Below are 21,255 nucleotides of genomic sequence, written 5' to 3' on the forward strand. Positions count from 1 at the left end.
CTTTTAAGGTGCTTAATGTGATTTGTCTCCTTTCAGTGTTTGCACCCTCCCTCTAGGAAGTGTGGGAGGTGTGAACTAAACAAAGTGAAAGCACCGCTATTTCCAGACATTTCTTCTTCTTTTTTTTTCTTTTCTTCATTTAAATATAATATAGTGTACACGTTGCTTTTGAAACCCTAAGTATTATTTGTCTGCTGATCATTTTTTCCTGTTGGACTGTGCCTCTCGTGATACTGAAGTGCTTCTAATGGCTTTTTTTACTCAACTTATCGCTGTACTGAGGCATCCTGGAGGCCCGAGCGCTTTCTGGATGTACATCATAAGGCACTTATTGTTGTGTTCTGTGTGTGTATGTATGTATGTATGTATGTGTGTGTATATATATATATGTGTGTATATATATATATGTGTGTATATATATATATATATATATATATATATACACACACACACACACACACACACACACACACACACACACACACACACACACACACACACACACACACACACACACACACACACACATCACAACAGACCATCGACAATGAAATGGCTGTAAATAATGTCTGTATGAGGAACTACAAGACCGTTCTGGTAGATGTAAGCTCTCATGGTGCCATTAGGAACATATTTTTGATGCTCGGCCAGTTATTAAACGTAATTCTCCCCCCATTGAACGTATTTACACTTTTCACTGTAACGCTCCCATCGTGTGTGTGTGTGTGTGTGTGTGTGTGTGTGTGTGTGTGTGTGTGTGTGTGTGTGTGTGTGTGTGTGTGTGTGTGTGTGTGTGTGTGTGTGTGTGTGTGTGTGTGTGTGTGTGTGTGTGTGTGTGTGTGTGTGTGTGCGTGCGAAGTTGTTGAGAAAGCTATTTTAGGCTTTTCTAAAGGATGAGTCACTGTGACATATGCTTTACAATCCCTCCATCAGTTACGAAAAGGCCACTTTTCCCACTCCGTCTTTGCCACGTCCATACCATTTCTTTGTGTCATTATCTTACCATCTCTGCAATCCGTCATCTTCATGTTTTTAATATTCAACATATCTATTTTTGCCGTCTCCCTCCTATGTTTAAAAAAAAATATGTTTACACCTTGATAAGCACCCCCCTCCCTCCCCTGGATCTGCTTGGCTCATTTGCCCTTGTTATAATTGGAGCAAATATCACATTGATGGCCGAGGCCCATGACAATTTCTGTGTTTACGGCACCACATGTGTCGGCTGCTATTAGCGATACGTAGCGTTTTCATTATACATGTCCCACCGATTCTGCAGGTATTGAAACCGAGGCTCATAGGCGCAGATGTAAGGAACCCGCCGTGACATCTCAATGCACTGAATACACAGGAGCTGCAGCGTGTCCCGTTGGCGTTACACGACGTGTGATGAGGCTGTCAAACGCCATGATGTCACCAACAAGAGCAGCAGCTGTACCCATAAGAACATGTGGGAATTGGGTGTGCAGTATTTAAAAGGAACTGTGCGTTTTAACATTTAGTGGGATTCATTTTCAGAAATGGAACTAAGTCAGCATACAGAGGCAGAGTGAAGTGAAGATTGCTCGAGTTGAGGACTTTGAGTAAAAAGCCAATACTTTCACATTTTAATTGGTTTAATTCAATTCAATTCAGTTTATTTTGTATAGCCCAATATCACAAATTACAAATTGTCCTCAGACAGCTTTACAATCTGTACACATACGACATCCCTGTCCCAGGACCTCACATCGGATCAGGAAAAACTCCCCAAAAATAACCTTTCACAGGGAAAAAAGGGAAGAAACCGTCAGGAGAGCAACAGAGGAGGATCCCTCTCCCCATGGACAGAAGCAATATCAATATGTATTTTCATACAGTCGCTTTCTGTCAATTTCTCAGTTGTATGTCTTGGTACACATGATATTCAGGTACAGTGTACAACAGAAAAAGAACAACAAACATCAAATGGTGCTCATTCCAAGAAATAAAAGAAGAGGGGAAATAAGGATAATGAATAGATTGCATGAAAAAACAATTAAATACAAATTAAATAATTTTAATAATAATTGTCCACTCCTGAGTGTATGTGCTATATATGCTTTTCAGAGAGGATTGTGTATGATGTGTCTGTGTGTGCACAGAGAGAGTTAACGAGAGCAGTTCAACCAGAGGGCCGAGCAACACACAGTAATAACAATCATTGTAGTAACAATGCTGAGACAGGACCCCATCGTTTGGTAAAGATAGGCTTCTGGAGCCTTAATGAATATGTGATTCGCTGCATTTGATAGATGTCCCATACTTTTTGGATCCATAAATCGTATGTCGGCGGATCCGGTTTTAACCTCTGAGTAATATATGGTAATATGAGGTATTTTTTTGCCCTCCTATCCAGGCTTTCAGGTATCGCTCCCAATAGTGCTACTGTAGGGTCTTGTTGGATGTCCTGTTGAAACAGGGCATAATCAGAATATATGTGTATGATTGGCAGCGCTTCCACAGTTCCACTAACACAAGTTGGAATATGTTGGGCCCGCTTGGCTACTATTTCTGGTGTTCTCTGTTGCTCCAACGGAGCTGTGTTTTCTGGTGATTATTTTCCATTTAAATTCCCTCCAGGTGTTTGAGTTTGTAACTAGGTGTGCATCTGTGCACATTTCCTCCCACTTATTCTGTGGTATGATCGTGTTCATTTCCGCTTCCCATATAATTATATAATTTACTTATTGTTTTCTTATTTTCATTCCCCATCTGTATCTCGATTTAAAAACCTTTCTAGAGGCGTACGTTTCACAAGCTTTCCCCACTCTTTGTGTGTTAGAAAAGTTCTCAATTGTAGGTACCTGTAGAAATAACACACTGCTCCTTTAACAGGGTTTAGGGATGCAACTAAGATTCTTTTTTAAATGTTGTATTAACTGACTCAATATTTAGTCTGAGATGTTAGAAAATAGTGAATATGCCACCACAATTTCACAAAAGTGACTTGTGGTTGGCTGATAATTAAATGTACAATGATGTGAAACAATGAAAAGCAGCAAATCTTCATGTTGGAAAAGCCGGAAGCAGCAGATATACATTTGAAGTGCTTATTAATAGCTAAACTCTAAGTAGTAAACACACTCTTGCTCATATTCATACAATACAATGTGCAGCGGCAGCCTTACTTGGTCTGGCATGACCATGTTAGCAAACCTCACATAGACACTGACTTTATGACTCTCCGCGACGTGAACTAGTTTTTCATCCCGATACGTCTGAGCATGTAACACGGATTCACAATTATTGTTTACAAAAGTAACTCAACCAGTTGACATGTCTGTTGGACGATTGCCAGGCTGTCGGATTGTCACATGATTATGTCTCTACACAAGACACAAGAGAATGTTTGGCATTTAATGGAGATAATAGATGACGGATGACAGACCACAATGTAAACAGTGCCACGGTGGGAAGGGGAGCGAGGAGCCTCCGGAGCATTGTCACCTGAATCACCTTTTCAGCTCGTTGTTCAGCAGTCAGGCCGACGACGTCACTGTTTTGGTTGTTTTTTTGGGCCGCGACAGGCTGCTGCTGTCAGAATAACACACAACCTGCTTGGCACCAGGCGGCAAACGGTTAGCTGGTGGACATATGGAGCTGGTGGCAGCTTCGGAAGCAGAGATTCTAAAACAATATAATATTATTATGTATTATATATTACATTCTTCAGGTGGAAAAAACAAAAATAGCAGCGGGATGTGTTTGCTAACAAGTTTTGCCATATTAACATTAAGGTGAAACAATCCGAAATTAATCAGCGGATCATTTCAGTGTCAGTAAGTTGAATCTGCTCTCTATTAGAGCTTTAAAAGTGATACTGCAAATATCGACGACCCCCACTTTTTAAGTTTATAAGAAAACTAAAAGTGGAGTGGTGCATAGGATTTGACAAGCTTCAGTCGACAGGCAGCCGCTATGAATCCTTGCATCCTCCCTCCGGCCACGGTTGGAGCTTGGTTTTTTTTCTTCTGAATATTACACGATTGTCCTCCTGGTGATTACAGGTGTCTGTCACACGAAGAGCAAAACAAGCCTTTTGTTTCGCTGCAGACGGCCCACTGAGTCACATTGGGACCTTGCTTACACGTCTGCCTGTCTGTTTCCCGATAATGTGGGTCAGAGAGAATCCATCGGGGCGGAGAGGAAACGGCCTTATATTCCACGTGTGGCTGTCAGCCTGTCTCCTCTTTTCTGCTATCACAGTCTGTAATGCGTCTTATTAGCTCCGGGTCCTATAGCTACCCGGCTATGTTCTGTTTGCAGCTTCAGCAACCGTGTCGGTTCCCCTATAGCCTGTCTGAGCCCAACACTGTGGTCTTTGTTTAAAGCATGCGCCATGAATTATAGATACAGGAAGCCGCTCCGATATGTCACTTTGTTAAAGCCTTGGCAGAACGCACACACACGCACAGAGAGGTACACTTTTTGATGGAAATGTTTATAAATCGTGGCAAAATTCACCTACGTGGAAATACACAAATACACACATGCTTCAGGTCGCATCCCGGGAAGTTTTTTTTTTTAATTCTGGAGGCTTTTCGGGTCGCTACACGCACACGCACACACACACACACACACACACACACACACACACACACACACACACACACACACACACACACCTAAACATCTACTACTTCACTGCAGTCGTCAGATCCAAGTTCACTCCAATAAGCACACAGACATGCAGAACAAGAACCGGCACACTTGCAGTATAATAATCATGTTGTCACATCAGCCTAGAGGGATAAGCATGTGCTATCTTGTTTTGTATTTTTACTGGTGTGTGTGTGTGTGTGTGTTGTTTTATTATTATTCATTTTTTAAATCTTCAATAGAGAAAAGGTTCCACACATTTTCAGCAGTAGGTTTTCACACATATTCTCACAAACTGGGACCCTTGGTGTGCTTTGGTTTCTGCTGCGATTTTAATAGCTCACCCTTCGTTCTGTTCCTCTTCTGCTTTGTCTCGTCTCTGCCCGTCTACCCACCTGTGTGTGTGTGTGTGTGTGTGTGTGTGTGTGTGTGTGTGTGTAGGTGGACGGGAGTTATTCAGGGCATTCAAAAGGGAAATTCCGACTTACAACTTGAGTCTTATTTACATTTTTCTGTAGTTTTGTCCAACGTTGTAGTCGCCAAGTTATTGGCTGAGATCTGGGAACGTCCCCACATCGCTTAAAAAAGACGCCGGGCGGCACGAGAAGAGAACGAGCGATCACATGTTCAGACTGGTCTTAAAAACAATCCCCCACGCTGTTGACTTGGAAAAAAAGTGCTTATTTTATTGATTCCCAAATAGATTATTTTAGTCGATTTTCTTGTTTTGTTCCGATTAACAGCCCAAAATCTTAAGACATACAGTTAAGAAAAACAACAAATGGGTTGAGCTGGAACCATAAAACTAGTAGACGTTTCTACTGAATAATCGATTATCGACATAGTCGCAGATTAATTTTCTGTTTTCTCGACTGATCCTTAGCTGTAAAGCTTATGATATGTCCTGCGTCAATTTTGACCGACCGTCGTTGCCATAGCTGAGTATAATAATATTATAACACATATTTCACATGCTTTCACTGTGTTTGTACCACCAAATACAGTGTTTTTTAAATAACCTGAATAATAACCTAAACTTCTGACTCATTTGCTGACTGCTTGAGCTCATCACAACTGGCCAAAACAAAATACAAACAAAATAAGAACCAAGTCGTAAGAAAGTGGAATCTTCCTTTAGTTTATTCCTACTTAGTCAAACAGGGTTCAGTCCATATTCGGGAACATAGAGGAGCAAACTCCCTGAAGGCCTGAACTCCAACTCAACTCCATGAGGTCACCAGGTGTCTGATCTGAAGTGTCTCCAAAGACGATCGTGTGTGTGTGTGTGTGTGTGTGTGTGTGTGTGTGTGTGTGTGTGTGTGTGTGTGTGTGTGTGTGTGTGTGTGTGTGTGTGTGTGTGTGTGTGTGTGTGTGTGTGTGTGTGTGTGTGTGTGTGTGTGTGTGTGTGTGTGTGGAGGGGGGGGGGTAAGATAAATGCGTCTGGAAAAGCACCCTGGGGGCATTTTCCGGGAGTACAGATACGTGTTTTGGTTGAAGCTGCCAAAACCACTCAGCATGAAATATCAAACAAAGCAGCCGTGAGAGTCCATGACGCGGGAAGCGACTCCGGGCGACTCGCTCTTAATTTCTCCTTTTAACTTGGCGTCTTGGCCGTCGTGCCTGATCACGGATATTTATGGGAGCCCGGCGGAGCCGCGGAATAACAGATCAATTCTCAAATTTAATGATGTTCTCTGTAAAGTCGGCGCAAGTTGAGTAACGGCAAGCGTTGCTTACCGTGGCAGCGGTGATATTCTACGGCCATTAGCCGTCCATGATCTGCTGCTGCACTGCGACTGTTTTCCAAATGATATAGGAGGAGCGCGGGGTGAACGGAGGAGCAAGCACTTCTGCTATCATCTCCCTGTCAGATCCCCCTGAACACAGCCCTCTGTTACACCGCTAATAATAGAGGCGGGCGTTATGGCTCGCAGCACTCTCAGTAAAGACACGGAGAATGAAAGAGAGGTTGCCGCGCCGTATTGATAGAACTCAAGTTGCGACTCTCTTATTCTTCTCTGGCAGAATGTTGTGGAGAAGAAAGGAAACGGAGAGGCCGGCAGAGGAAGATGCTGTTGTCAAAAGTCCAAAAGCAAGATGTTTGATTGGCGCCATGAAGAGGAATCGGAGACCGGGATGAAAGTGTGAATGTGTGTGTGTGAATGTGTGTGTGTGTGTGTGAGTGTGTGTGTGTGTGTGTGTGTGTGTGTGTGTGTGTGTGTGTGTGTGTGTGTGTGTGTGTGTGTGTGTGTGTGTGTGTGTGTGTGTGTGTGTGTGTGTGTGTGTGTGTGTGTGTGTGTGTGTGTGTGTGTGTGTGTGTGTGTGTGTGTGTGTGTGTGTGTGTGTGTGTGTGTGTGTGTGTGTCTTTGTAGCGTGTAGCCAAACATGTGTGGGTGGAGCCAGGTTCCCTCACTGGTTTGAGCTGGATCCAGCAGTGCCACTCTGGTGAGAGATGGAGGCCCATCAAACAAGAAGAGATTGTAGCAGGTAGCTTTGCTGCATCAAGCCCCCCCCCCCCCAACCCCCAACCCCCCATGTGTCAAAGCCAGACTGGATATCTGGTCTAGCCTTGATGGCGAGGCCGGGCAGAGATCAGCCTGGGTGGCGATGAAGAAATGAAGAAACAGAGCTCAGGGGGAGGAGTGCTGGCCGCAGATGCATGAGTGGAAGGAAGGAAGAGCTCCTTGTTTGATGTGGTTCGCGGCTCTTTCTTCAGACGTTAGCTGACATCTTGATGTGAAAGAGGCTCAGCAAGGCGGCGCTGGAGGTGGGGGGGGGGGGGGTTGTTTGTTCAGCTACGTGAGGAGGTCTTGAAGTTTGGCCTATTTGCGGAGCTGGAAAAAAAGTCATTTTTAAGGCAAGCGGGTGCGTGAGCAACACAATTTTATTTGTTCCTTCCTGTTTTGTTGCGTGATTTAAGTTTAACATTTACCCCTCCGAGTCCATTATGCGTTTGACTTTTCTTTTTCTCCCGTGCGCCCTATTTTTAATCGCTTGGATTACACAGTAATGTTTCCTTGGGTTATTCTGCAACTTTGATCACGAGCACAAGCCTTTTTCTGTATTGTTTGGAGCAAAAACTCCCACAGAACTTGTGTCGGTGTTTGTACTTCTGCAGTCAGAACAGTTGTGCGGAGATGTGAAGGCTTTGAACGTACGAGCATGCTCGCACATAGACAAATCCAACTATCGTTTTCTGAAACACACACACACACACACACACACATGCACACACACACACACACAGTCCATCTCCCTTGCTCAAACGCACACATCCACTAATTCGCACACACAGTCACACTGATGCAGCCCCCCTGTTTGGTCATATATTCTCTTTGCTGTGTCAGTGTGTGCTGGCTGACTTGTCTTTGAATGCACCGCGGAGCCTGTGTGAGTGAGTGTGCACGTCTGCATCCGTATGTGTGTGTGTGTGTGTGTGTGTCCGTATGTGTGTGTTTGTGTGTGTGCGTGCAGAGGAAGCATAGGTTTGCATACATGATCACCTAAAAGAGCCCCTCCACAGAATATTCTGTCTGGTTCCTCGTCTGTATATCGGAGAGTGTATTTCAGAAACTTCTGCTCGTCGGCCGTAAATAATGGAGCGCGCTGAATCCGAGAGTGAAATCAGTCAGACTGTCGGTCGCGTCTTCCGCTGCTTAGGCCTTTTTTTTTTTTTTTTCAAACAGCGAAAATCAATTAGGTGGGTCAGGGGCCTGGGGAGCACCACGGAGAAGAACCCGGCGCCACCGTTCTGTCATCGGCGGCTTCAATCCACACTCGGGGACAGCCGGCTCACACTCCGCTTCTCAAACACTCGCACATGAAAGAGGCCTGCGCACACATTCGGGAGCTGCGGCAGCATTGCACAGTTTAGTCATCTGGGTGGGTGTGTCGCTGGGTTTCTTCTTCTTCTCCCGCTCAGCTGTCGAGTGACTTGGATGGAAGATTTTGAAATGTAACCGCCAAAAAAAAAAAGAAGAAATGGAAATTGGATTTCAATCAGCTTTAGGTTTATTAAGTCGTTTGAATTTGTCCTGGTGGCTGAACATATCTATGAAAGAGAGAATCAAGAAACGCACTTGTGGTGTGAGTTTTGCTGTTTCGTCTTTTTGTGCCCGCTGTTGAAAACAAAGACACGCGCGCGTGTTCGATACCCGAATGCACAGTTGATTGGTCGGCTGCGCTTTGACATTTCTGTGAGGCAGTCAGATATTGTTTTTCTTTTTTTCCACCCTTTGCTGCGATATTTCAGAATACTCGGAGCCAACTTCCTCTTCCGGGCAGTGACACTGATGTCATGTTCTCTGTAGTTTTTTTCTTATCTGGAATAACTCTAATTTTGTGTCACTAATTGTATGAAAATACTTATTGTGTGTCTGAATGCATTAATTGATGCATTTACAGAGTGCCATAACAAGGTGACTGTGACAAAGAATCTTGAACAAAGGACAACCGAGGATTCATTTTCTCCACATGTTGTAATTTGTGTAAAGCCACAGAGATAATGTTGTTGTGTGGTGTTCATAATAAAAGATGGCTCACCGAGTTGTTTGACTTTTCTAAATGGCGACCGTATTTACAGAGAGTTCAACCCTCTGAACCCGGAGTAGCTTCACGTTTTTTTTATTTTACTCCCGTCACATTTTCTTTCAAGAGGCCTCGTTTTTTTGTTGCTGCAGCAGAAGAAGAAGAAGAATAAAGTCCTGCACCTCGATGAAATTGGCACAATCATAGCAAGAAGTTGAGAGCGTTCAAAAATGTCTTTTCTGCAGTATAACACAACAAAAATAAAACCTCAAGTTTTTTTTGGGATAATTTCATTTACAAAAATTGGTGAACAATGGAAATTCAAATCAACCAGCCGGTATAATCATGGCTTCACAGTTGCCCCGAGGAGCGCATCATTTAATGTTTTTTACAGAATATGTGTAGTGCCAATGGTTTATTTTGGGCGTCATTTCAAATGAGACATCACATTAAGCGTCGATTTGGATGTTTTCACTGACGGAAGCTTCGTCACACATTATGCGTTCGTGGACCGCCAGAAGGTTGAAAGTCCGACGATAATATGTGTTTTTACAGCTTGTGATTGTGACAAATATGGGTCATTAAAAAACAAAAACAAAAACATTTTAAATTGGATTTTTGGGTTTCAGAGGTTGTAGTCTACCTGAAGCACACTGCACTGGACCCTGGACTCCATTTTCCATTCTGATAAAAGACGACTACTGGGATCTCGACGTCCACTTGCACTCTATATTAACCGCCTTCGGGGGTGAGCTGGTGGCGTGATAAGGCAGACCAGCTTCACTCTGAGCTATTCAGATAGCGGTGGCCTTTCACCTCTTTCCTCAAGCTGTGTCAGTCTGACCGTTCAGCCGGCCAAATGTGCCAACCTCATCAAGGTGCTCAGCTTTGCCCTTTTCAATAATTCATCCCCAAATTTGCAGGGAGGAGCTGAGTTTTTTTTTGCCGAACAGCTTGCCATACGGGGGAGTGTTCCCGCTAATTGGAGTGACGTCCCCATCGGTCAGCGCTAAATGTCATTAGAGAAGCTGCCAAATGGCATGTGCTGTTTGAGGATCAGTCACCGGTTGGAAGAGGCGGTGTAAACCGGGGCCGACCTGACGGGGACGAACATGATAACAAGTGCAACACTCTCGGCCAGACACACTTTATATACATGAGCCGTTCACTCCCTGCTCATTCATACAAATACAGTGTAAGCCTGTGAGCGTGCATATTTCTAAATGCCGTCTCTCTCGTTCGTCTTTTCTCCCCCTTTTTCTTGCTTTATCTCACAGATTGGTTTTACTAACACGTACACATGCATCGAACCAAATATACTCTACTGAACCGTGGCATTTTAAGCCCCGCTTGGTGCCTTTTTCATTCCCAGTTTTAACAAATGCAACCCTTTAATAGCCACCGGTATGCTCTTGGAGCTAATTAAAGATTATACAAATACACACAGACACAGACACACACACACACGCACGCATGCACACAGGCACTTACATGCATACTGCACCCATAGTACCGTGGAGAGGTATAATTACAAAGTCTAATTCTTGTATCGCTTTACATTATTTATGAAGTAGTGTTGCTAGTGTCACACTGACCTTCCACTAATGATGCTACACACACACACACACACACACACACACTCGCATGCATTCGCAGGTTGTGCATGGATCCCTTGCATGCAGAATACACGCAAACACACACACACACACACACACACACACACACACACAGCTGTAGTCCCATCGCTCCCCTTTTCTGAATTTATTCCCACATTTTAAACCAACTTGCAAGCTGCTCCCAGCTGTGACTTGGCGGCGGTTCAACAGCTCGAAGGTTGCGTTCAGTTTCAGTTTAAATAATGCGATGTCGACAGACAAATAAAACTGACTGGCACATTAGAAGACAACCAACTTATTGAATATTAAGAAGGGTGGTAGCCGATGGCACTGCTTTCGAGCATTAGTGTTAGTTTTGTGCATTTGATGTGACTGGGGAAGGACTGCCATCTAAGATACCCGATGAGGCATTCGGCTCTATATTTGATATAGTAATACTTGGAGTAACACTGACATTGCCCGATGGTTTGTTACACAGAACCATCTGAGAAGCCGTCATTGGAAAGTGTTCGGAAAAGGGCAAGCACTTTACAAAAAAAGGATACACTTTGCAGGTAATTGGATGAACCATCTGCCAATCAAACTCCTACAAAGAAAGTAAGAGTAAAAACATCTCTTCCATCAAGAAAAGCCTTCAGTGCCTCCTCACAAGAAGCTGATTGGTTCGTGCTCTGGCTTACCTGTCACAAACGCATCACTTGAAGCCTGACGAGATGGATTTTCATGTGATATATTCTCCGGTGGTCTCCTTACATCGTGAGAATCCAGCTGCCGTGCGAAGTAACCAGACGGCAACCTCCGGTTCTGAAAAGTGAAGCCAATGTGTGTCTTGGACAGGCACTCTTTCTAATGGCCAGCAGAGGGCGACTCCTCTTGTTGCAAAAAGAAGCACGATTGATAAACGCTCAAAGTAAATGCTCCTGGAGTAAGATGACGTTGTATAAAAACCAATGCAGGTCAGATGGGTCAACCACAAGATCGGTGTCCGTGTCGCAAAGTGTTATTTTGAAAGTTACTTTGATGCTAAGTTATTTAGACTTTACTTTGTTCACGCAGCTACCATGATATTTTCTTGAAAAGTGTTTTTGGTTGAATTCCCAACATTAATCACACCAGACGACTCCTCATATTGTATAAAAGTTTATGAGAAAATGACTTCTCACATTAGTTCATAGTCTCAATCACCAGTTTCAAGTCTTCTTCAATACAGCATGATGTTCATTGAATAAATGATGGTCCCATTGAGAGTAGAATCTACCATAAAGCAGGATATACTTTTGGTTATGGAAACCTTTTGATTGACAGTTGTCCGGTCTGCGAGTTGTCCGTGTTTGTATACCAGCTTTAAATCTTTCACAGTGTGTTTTAAGTTCATGAAAGTTAATTGTAAGATTTTGTTTTTTTTCAGCATTTAGTACTTAGCTCCACCCTCTCGTACTCCCGTTTGCCAAAAAGCAAGATGGCGACGCCCAAAAACCAACAAGCAGACGGCCAAAAGACCCCAAATCAAAAAAACAAGACGTCGAACGGCCGAAAACCCGGATAGTGATGGGCAAAATGCCGAACACGAGGCTTCCACAAACCAAAGGGTGACGTCGCAATCTTATGAGTAACACCAGTGTAGGAAGACTCGACACAAACGGTTCTCACTTGGCTCTTCAAATGTTTGCCATTGGCGGAGATTATGCACTGCAGTATGACAATTTTGAGTTTTTTTTTCAATCTGTGCTATTCTCCTACACAAACAGTTTTGTTCGCTCCATTTGTTACTGTGCAGCAAGCGCAGCGGGAACAATGCTGTGCAAAGATGACAGCTTGTCAGATAGGCCAGAACATGCCAGCGGTGGTGGGTGTACAGAAATCATCCTCATTGTTCTAAGTCTAGTACGAGTGTCAGAACCCACTTGTTCACGTAGGCGTCCTCTGCCTCGACGTTTCAGAGGCTTTGGCCCCTTCGTACACAAACTCTATGGAAGCGTGTGCTGCACAACAAAGAGGCAACACACAAATACCAGCGCGCATTCCTTCTGGAAACACATGGATGATATCGATGCTCTTGCACACCCCTTCACACAAACATCCAAGGAGATGATTGTAAGTGAACGCACCCTGCAGGTGATTGCCATCCCGTCCTGTTGCGTATGTCAAGACAGCTGGATTCTGGGTAGTGTAAAACAGCTGGAATTTAGCAGCTGTGTTGGGAAACAAAAGGTTAACAGAGGTAAATGTGCGTTGAACACGCTTCAACGCACCAATAGAATAGTTTTCTTCTTTCGGGTACATTTTGTTTGTCTGGGAAGTAAACCCAAAGATATATAGTCTCTGCTATCTCATATTACCAGATTGAACATGATCTGTAAGGTGTGGGGGAGGAAAAAAAAGCATACGGAGAAGAGCTTGTTGTGCACGCACGATGGATAGAGAGCAAAAAAAACAACAAGGCAAACGGAGGAAGAAAAGTGCGAACTTCACCCTCTACGTTCTTTCTCAGCAACGTTTCTGCAGCACCGATCTCGTTACCGCCGCCGTTTGCATGGCTTTCTTCTCCGGCGCACGCCGCTTCCCCCCGAACCTTCCAAGCATTAGTTATTGGGAATCCTCCTGCTGTTGCCCTTGACCAAGGAAGTGAAAATTGGTCACTCAGTGCTGCGCTGCATGTGCCTGCTGCTTCTAATTAGCTGGGATGGGTCGGATGAAGAGGACGAATTTCCCCCAGGAGAAGAGAACCGTATGCAGACTCTTTAATGGGTTCACTCGCCACACAAATGTTAACTTTATATTAAGAGGTGTCGGTGACAAACTCTCTCAGCCAGGAAACTTTTACGTCGGTGGGATATAGATAGATGACCCTTTCTTTTCTGGCACGCTCCCTCCACTTTTCAGGAGCCTTCTGCTAGACCCAAGCTCATTTGGGTGCAGCAATTTTAATATGCGGAAATGTGTTTTCTCCGTCATGCCTCAGCACCCCCACCTTTTCCTCATTCCAACTCTCACACACACACACACACGCACACACATGCAAACACACAATCATACCTCTGCAGTAAGTTTTGCAAGAGATGTTTTCACCTCAAAGCACGTACGAAGGTGTGTGTGTGTGTGTGTGTGTGTGTGTGTGTGTGTGTGTGTGTGTGTGTGTGTGTGTGTGTGTGTGTGTGTGTGTGTGTGTGTGTGTGTGTGTGTGTGTGTGTGTGTGTGTGTGTGTGTGTGTGTGTTTGATTCCTGCCGGGTCACCAATTAAAACAATGGGGGTGATTCTCTCTCCGTCCTGCCGCAGATACACAGGTTTGTTGTTGTTTTTTTGTCTCATGACGTGACTCATTGCGTCTACTCAACAGTAGACGCCGTCTCTATTTGTTGACGAGCAGCGCTCCTCGCCGAAGAGCGATGAACGTGACAGCTGGCCGGGAAGTGACGGGAAAGAAGCGTGGGAAGCGCACGGCCGACCGATGCTTCTGAAACAGTTGGCGATATGGAGCGAAATATTGTTTCTGTGACCGCGAAAGAACAAAAGCACATTCGGGCGAGATAGTTTTTTTTTTTTAAATGAAGAAGAGAGAATAGCAGGAAGCCGACCTCAACGCTATTGTCATTTACGCCTTCAAATGACTTTGGCAATAATGCACTTCATTTGCATTGCCTTTCACTGTCTGCATCGGATTTAGATGTGTTCAGCGTCTTATTAGAATAAGCTGTCAGCTCGCTGTAAGCTTCACCCGGCCTCTATTTACTGGTCTGCTTCCTCCTGGCAGTTTTCATAAAGCATTTCCACAATTATGTCCACTAAGCACAATTTTTCTCCCTGTCGAAGCCCTGGAGGAAAATTACTCTGGTCTAAGCAAGGCTTTTGTTTGGGCTTGATAAACCTGTGTGTGTGTGTGTGTGTGTGTGTAGAAGTGCTTGCTTGAGGATGCATGTCAGCCTCATTGTGACTGCCATGGGGCTGATAGCAGAGAGAGAGGGGTTGACAGGAGCTTCTCCTCAGCCTCGCCTGTAGACCTGCGAAGCCTCGATAAGACGGCCGGGCTCTGAAGCCTCTAAAACAGACACATTGGTTCGCAGAGCAGAGTGACGAGATTGGGTCTTGAGTAGGAGGAGGAAGAAGGGAGGAAGGTGGGGTACGAACGTTGAGGATGTACAAATAAGAAATAAAAACCTCCTCTGCCTTTTGGCAGTGGATCCCGACGAAGTTTTCTCTTTCCGCAAATTACGTCATAAAATCCCCACAATCCTGTTAGTCACGGCACAGATGGGAGAAGCCCTCAAAGGGAGTCAGTTACCCCCCCACCCCACCCCACGCTTTCCACACACGCATCACCTTTAAAAAGGGTTCATCTCTGTCACCAATGGTTTAAAACTTTGCTAATTCTTTCAAGAGGAGTATTTCCGTCTCGCCGGTGGCTGCGGCGCCCGCACAGCTTTCAAACTCTTAAAGTTTCCGTAGCTATTAGGCCGAGGTTCTGGTTTGTATGCCTGTAACATGGGCTGGAGTTTCATTGTTAACGCGGGCACCACTTAGTTTTGAAGGGAGATGGCACCTCACCCAACCCCACTCCCCCTCATCCCCCCTGCGGGTAAACAGCGGAGTTCAGCTTCAAATTGCATTTTCGGCGAGGCAACAAGTCGACAGAGGAGAGAGAGACGGCTCGCAAACCTGTTATTTGAAAGGAATACCTTTCCAAAGCTCGCAAGTTGATGAGCTCCCTCTGGCAGAAAGCATTTAAAAACTATTAAAAAAAATAGGGAAAGCGTGGCTCAGGCAGAGGCCACGCTTCCAACTGTCTCTCACATCGCGGAGGCTATCACGACCCGAGTGAGGAAACGGGAGGGGGCGGGGTTAAAGGTGGCGATGGAGGTGGTGCGCGCGTTACTGTCTGCGAGCGATATGTGAACGTCGATGGTGTGTGTGTGTGTGTGTGTGTGCGCGTGTGTGTGTCCTCTCAGGTTAGAAAAACATGGAGTGATGGACGGATGGAGCAGCCGGGGCAGGGGGAGAGGTGGGAATGGTATGTTTTGATTTGGTCATGAAAGACTAAGGGAGAGCTGTGGAATTTGGATGACAACTGAAGCCCCCCCTCCTCCCCCCCACCCCCCGCCTCTCTCTTTCTCTTTACTTGGGCTTTGTTTACATTTTCAGACTTCAAGGATAAAGTAGAATCAAAGCTTTCATATCAGAAAAGGAATCTAGGCTACTGCATTGGGATGAGTTCGGTCCTTGATGTTCGTCATTTTATTTCAGGAATGAATTGCTTTACAGGATCCAGGTAGTGTTTCTACTGCTATGGCAGAAATGTCATTTCTGTTCTTAATTTGAGTTAGTCTGAATAATGTTCACTCTAACGCTGGGTAAGATGGTCAAAGTCATCGCTATACTAATAAGAATATTGTGTTTCCAATATTGATTTGTACGACAATACGAGCCGTTGACACAACAATCCCATCACAAGATGCATGCGGTGTCTGCTCTGGAGCTTCCAATAGACTCTCATGATCTCCCTCAGCACATTGCACCAAACAAAACGACGGCCATTGAAAGCAGAACCTTCACTCACCCCTTCCTGTAGTTTGAAACAACTTTTGCTTCCAGTCATTCATTTGGACAACAGACTTTTGATTGTATTGACGCTGATCATTCATAGCACTAACTCTCCGATAGCGAGGTGAAACGATCCATACCACTCTCATGAAGCGAACGCTGGGAGGTGATTAGCCTAGCTTAGCATAACAGCTGGCAGCAGGGTGGACGGCGAGCCTGACTCTATCCAAAGTAAAACTACAAACGACAAGTGCTTTAGATGACTATAATGGAATTGCGTTGTCATTGCTCAGCGACGGCCAAGAAATAGTTCCACTGCATAACTAACTCTAAAAACCAAAGTCTATTTCCCAAAATGTCCGGCTTTACCTTTTAATAATACACGCGGTCACAAGGCAGCGTGGTTCCTTGCTTCCATTCCAATTTACAGCTTGGTGGCTGACTCTGACACCCGAGACATACAGCAGGCTAATGAGAGGTGATTGTTTCACATGTGACTGAACCTCACAGCACAGGCTGAGCTCATTATGCTGTAATTCAATGTCCCCACTGCCAGTAATGGTCTTGTCGGTGTGGTTAAATTATTATCTCATCCCATCTGCAGCCATGCCGTCAGACTGTACCGTACAGGTGTTTCACGATGGGAGGGCAGCACTGAGCAGTAGTTAATAAATTATCCCAAAGATAATGGAGAAAGATGGAGAATGTCACACTTTATAGTACGACTCATACTATATATATATATTATATATTATAGCGATGTAAATGACTCTTTTAATCGGTTGGTAGGTTTATTGTATTGTTCATCAATCACATCCCGTTTGAGGCTTTTGCATCGTCATTTAAATTAAAGTAGAACAGTTCTGCTCAGAATTTTAACAAATTATTTAAAAATACCCAAAGTTTTTTTAAAATTTTTTTTAAAAACAAACAAAACCAACATTTCAAATTAATTATTGGAAAAAAGGGGAACATTTAATTAAGAAATAAATACATCATGCAAATAAATGACAAAAAGACAAAATAGTGACTCCAGTGTAGAATGACTCACCTGTAAGGTTAATGTGGCTTCGGTGAGCTCGAGTTCACAGAGGTTGGACTTCTTTTCCTTATAGAATGAAGCACAGCTCATTATCCTTGAGCACATTGTTCAGTCTGAGTGCCTCGTGGCCAAAGTCAGCTCAGACTGTGTAGGTAATAATAACCCCGCCAACCTTCAGATAATCAGCTTCGCCCCCAGTGTCCAGGAAAAAGACAGACAAGGTGTCAGTAGCATACAGAGGGGAAAAGGGGACAATGACTATTGGTAGGTGACTATATCATTTAATAAAAACAGGGGGGCACAGATGAGAGGAAGGAATTTCATGTTTAGGCTTGTATTTGTCAGATTCCTGTGGCATTCTGTTTCACTAATTAGTTCCAAGCGAATGTCAAAGTAGTTTGATTTCTTTTTTTTTGTTGGCTCACTCAGGATGCAGGTATAAGTTGTTTAAATCTCCCCAACGTTAAATGCTAATGGGGCAGAGTGCGATGGCAGGTCCCTCCCCAATTAAACATCTCACAAAGGTTAAAATATTTAGTTAAGCGGGGGTCAGAAACATTGAGATACAAGTGTGACAGAGTCACAACACAAAGTTAGAGGTGAGAAAAGTTCATTTCTCCCGTATGGAAGTGTCCTACTGCAGCTAGCGTTCCTATTTAATGAGACACTTCTAGGTGTTAAGTTTTGGGTTTTCCAGATATATATGCCTTCTTATGACACGTAGTTTCACTAATTAGGCCCAATAAATCTAAAGGTTAAAAGCACTTGAGTGGAATTTCTGCCTTAACGATGAGGACATGAAGAGGTGAAGGGCAGGCTGGCAGAAGGTCCGACATGTATGTGTTGCCCCCAAAGTCCACTCGCATTTGGAGACCTAGCTTGAAGAATCACAGTTTTTCTCAAAAGCTTTGTTTAACCACGTTGGTCTTTTTCTTTTTCTTCAAATTTTTTGTACTAATTTGCTGCTGCAAAAGGGCAAATGAATGTCTTCTGCAGAACCTGCTTCTTGATCTTTGACTTTTAGAATGTGAACGGAGAGGAGCTGCAGTCATTGCATGACAGCCGGCATGTTTTCAGCAAGTTAAATGAACCATCGTCTGAAGTGCATTCTTGCTGCAGTTTAAGGAGCTTAATATAAAAAAATAAATAAAGAAGACTTTGGGATGTATAGCTTTAGTATGAGGTTGACTTCTTTAGAAGCCGCTCCATTGTTCACCACGCTGTCCTACTGGGTCGTCTTACCCTTTTAGCATCAGGCTCATTAGGAGTAGGGGAGTCTGGCTTTGTGGATGCAGGTGGTACAGGGACTTAAATTATTACGCTGAGAACACATGAGTATACAAAAAAAAAGATTTGCAATAAGAGCGCGACTTATTTACACTAAGCTACAAACGGTAGCCGCGGGACGAGGTGCTGAGCGCTCGCATGTATGGTCCCTTTTGGTGGGACATGTAGCCAAAAGGCGTGATCAAGTGTGTGTTTTGAGTGTTTTGAGTATGTGGACGTCAAGCCATTGTTTTTAGTGATTTTTCCTCGTGGACCAAATGAATTTCCCTGTGTGTGTTGGATAATAAAGGTTGATCTGGACCAGCCTTTAGAGCCTCTCATCGCCTGTTGACTCCTAGGGAAGTGGAGAGGAGCTCGGTTGGAACGTCGGTGTATCCGGCATCCAGCAGCACACATCATCCATCAGTGAGCCGAGGCCTGTAAAGGCCCGCTGCGTGCTTCGGTCGGCATGCTCGAATTCTCAGAGCCCCGGCCCCCCCCATTTGTTCTTTACAGTTTATTAATATTGAAAAGTGTTGCGAGTCCAAATTGCACCATCCTCAGCACTGCTCGTCCTACTCGTCCTCCAATATAGCCGCCAAGTCTGAAGTAGATTGGGTGAATGGTTCACGAGATTATGCGCACACACACACACACACACGCACACACACACACACTCACACACACGCACACGCACACGCATGCAGAGATTCTTTCCTTTGTAGCCAGATATAATGAGTATAACATATTAATATAACATAATGAGAATTGCTGAGAAGCGAAGGGCAGTGAGAGGGACAGAGGTTGTGAAAGAGAGATTGACGAAGGCCGAAAGAAAGCCAGGTGTAGACCGAGAGGCGACTCCGTCTCGCACATTCTCGGCCAGAGACACTCAGGATGCTTTAATGGCACATTTTATACCGTACATCGATTTTTATCTTTCCCCAAATTGAGTCCATCTTTTCCCCACCACTTATCTCTAACTCTGGTCTTCGCCTGCCTTTTAGACTGTGAAATGGAGAGCGGTAATTTCCCCTCCCGCTTCTCTCTGTATGTTAATGAAGCGCTAATCTGTTCCTGAGCGAGGGCCTTAATGAGGGCGACGTGCCCCTCGCTCGGCCGGCTAGCTCCTGTTACGCCACCATTATGGAAATAGCTCGGGAAGCGAGCGAACGGCGGCGTCGTCTTGGGACCGGACCAAAATGTATGCCGTTATTTCCACTTTTAAAGCTTTCTTCTCCTTCCTTATCAAGGCTGGGTGTTCCTCGGAGGGAGCGATGAGATAAACAAACATGGTAATGACGAGCGCGGGGGAGAAGCTTCACACACTCTGAGGCCTGGTCGTTCTCAGAGGCTGGATGTTGGTTGAGCTAAATAGGCCACTAGAGCCAGGAATCGAACCTCGGCTGCTTTATTATTCAAAATTAAATGGAAAAAAAAATCACCGTGTCAGTATTGTAGTTTGTTCTCAGGTGCTGCTTTGTGTACCTTGAGTGAAATATGCAGACGGAGAAATGAAATTAAGGAGGGATTATTGACATTATTTTCCACTAAATTAGCGCGGCCCGTCGATCATGTCACATCCCCGCTACCCATAACGGCTGCTGATGACGATAATGCTAGGCTGGAATTAGAGGAACACCCTAACCAGATTAAAAGTGGGAGCAGATGCTGCTCGGAGCTCAACACGTTTTCAAAGACTCTTTCCTATCAAAGGACATTATGGCTTTATTCATTTTGCATGTATCTAGGCCAGCCCAGCCCCTGCCACTCCCACAGACCATATACATGACTATGAAACGGATTAACGTCTCTCGCTCGCTACACTCTCAAAATGGCTCATCTTTAGGCGCTTCTCTTTGTCCCCTTCCTCCCGTCTCTTGTTCCTTTTCCCATCCTCCTCCTCCTCCTCCTCCTCCTCCTCACTCCGTCTTTGTCTCTTTGTCCAATATTCAATGTTGCGTACTATGTTCATATACTCTTTATTCGTGAGTTTCTCCAGTGAAACGACCGGCTCTTATGGCGTTACGGACGCTACCTGATGCTGGGAAAGGAGATCACACTGACGTTAAGACGGCGTTGAGCCGACTTTCTTATCGAGACTCCCTGTCAATGCTCATGGTTTTATACACAGTGATAAAACGGCATGAATGAGTGAAAAAACCTTGCTAGGAGCTTAAGAGACACAATTTTTTTTATGGAAGAAGAGTAAAGTGGAAATGTCTGTGATATGAGTGGGATGTTTGGAGAGAGAGATGTGTATATATATATATATATATATATATATATATATATATATATTACACAAATTTACCACAGGGGCTGAAACCTTGGGATTCCTCTTAAGATGATGAAAAGATGCCTCAGCCTGATTTCAGATGAGGCCTTAAGTGTGTTCTTGGATTTATTGACTCTCTGGAAGGTTTTGTTCCAAGTTTTCAAGTTCATACATAAATTAAATAGTCATGAACCAGGCCAGTTTGTCAGATTAATATTGTCAAGTTTCTGTGGCTGGAGGACCGGTTTGATGTCGGCAAAGCTTAATGGCCTGCGGGGCTTCCTTCCACCGCCCCATATGGAGAGGTTTAATCAGAAACCCGAAAATGACCTCTGCATGACTTCCCTTTTGTTATCAGTAGTTATCATTC

General features: G+C 44.4%; 1 protein-coding gene across 1 annotated transcript in view; it reads left to right on the plus strand.

The window, feature by feature from the left end:
• Positions 1–21,255, plus strand: part of commd10 (COMM domain containing 10) — a 64,316-nt gene that overhangs the window by 20,429 nt on the left and 22,632 nt on the right. The window lies entirely within an intron of this gene.

This window comes from Cyclopterus lumpus, chromosome 9 (assembly GCF_009769545.1).
Source record: "Cyclopterus lumpus isolate fCycLum1 chromosome 9, fCycLum1.pri, whole genome shotgun sequence".
Classification (NCBI taxonomy): domain Eukaryota; kingdom Metazoa; phylum Chordata; class Actinopteri; order Perciformes; family Cyclopteridae; genus Cyclopterus; species Cyclopterus lumpus.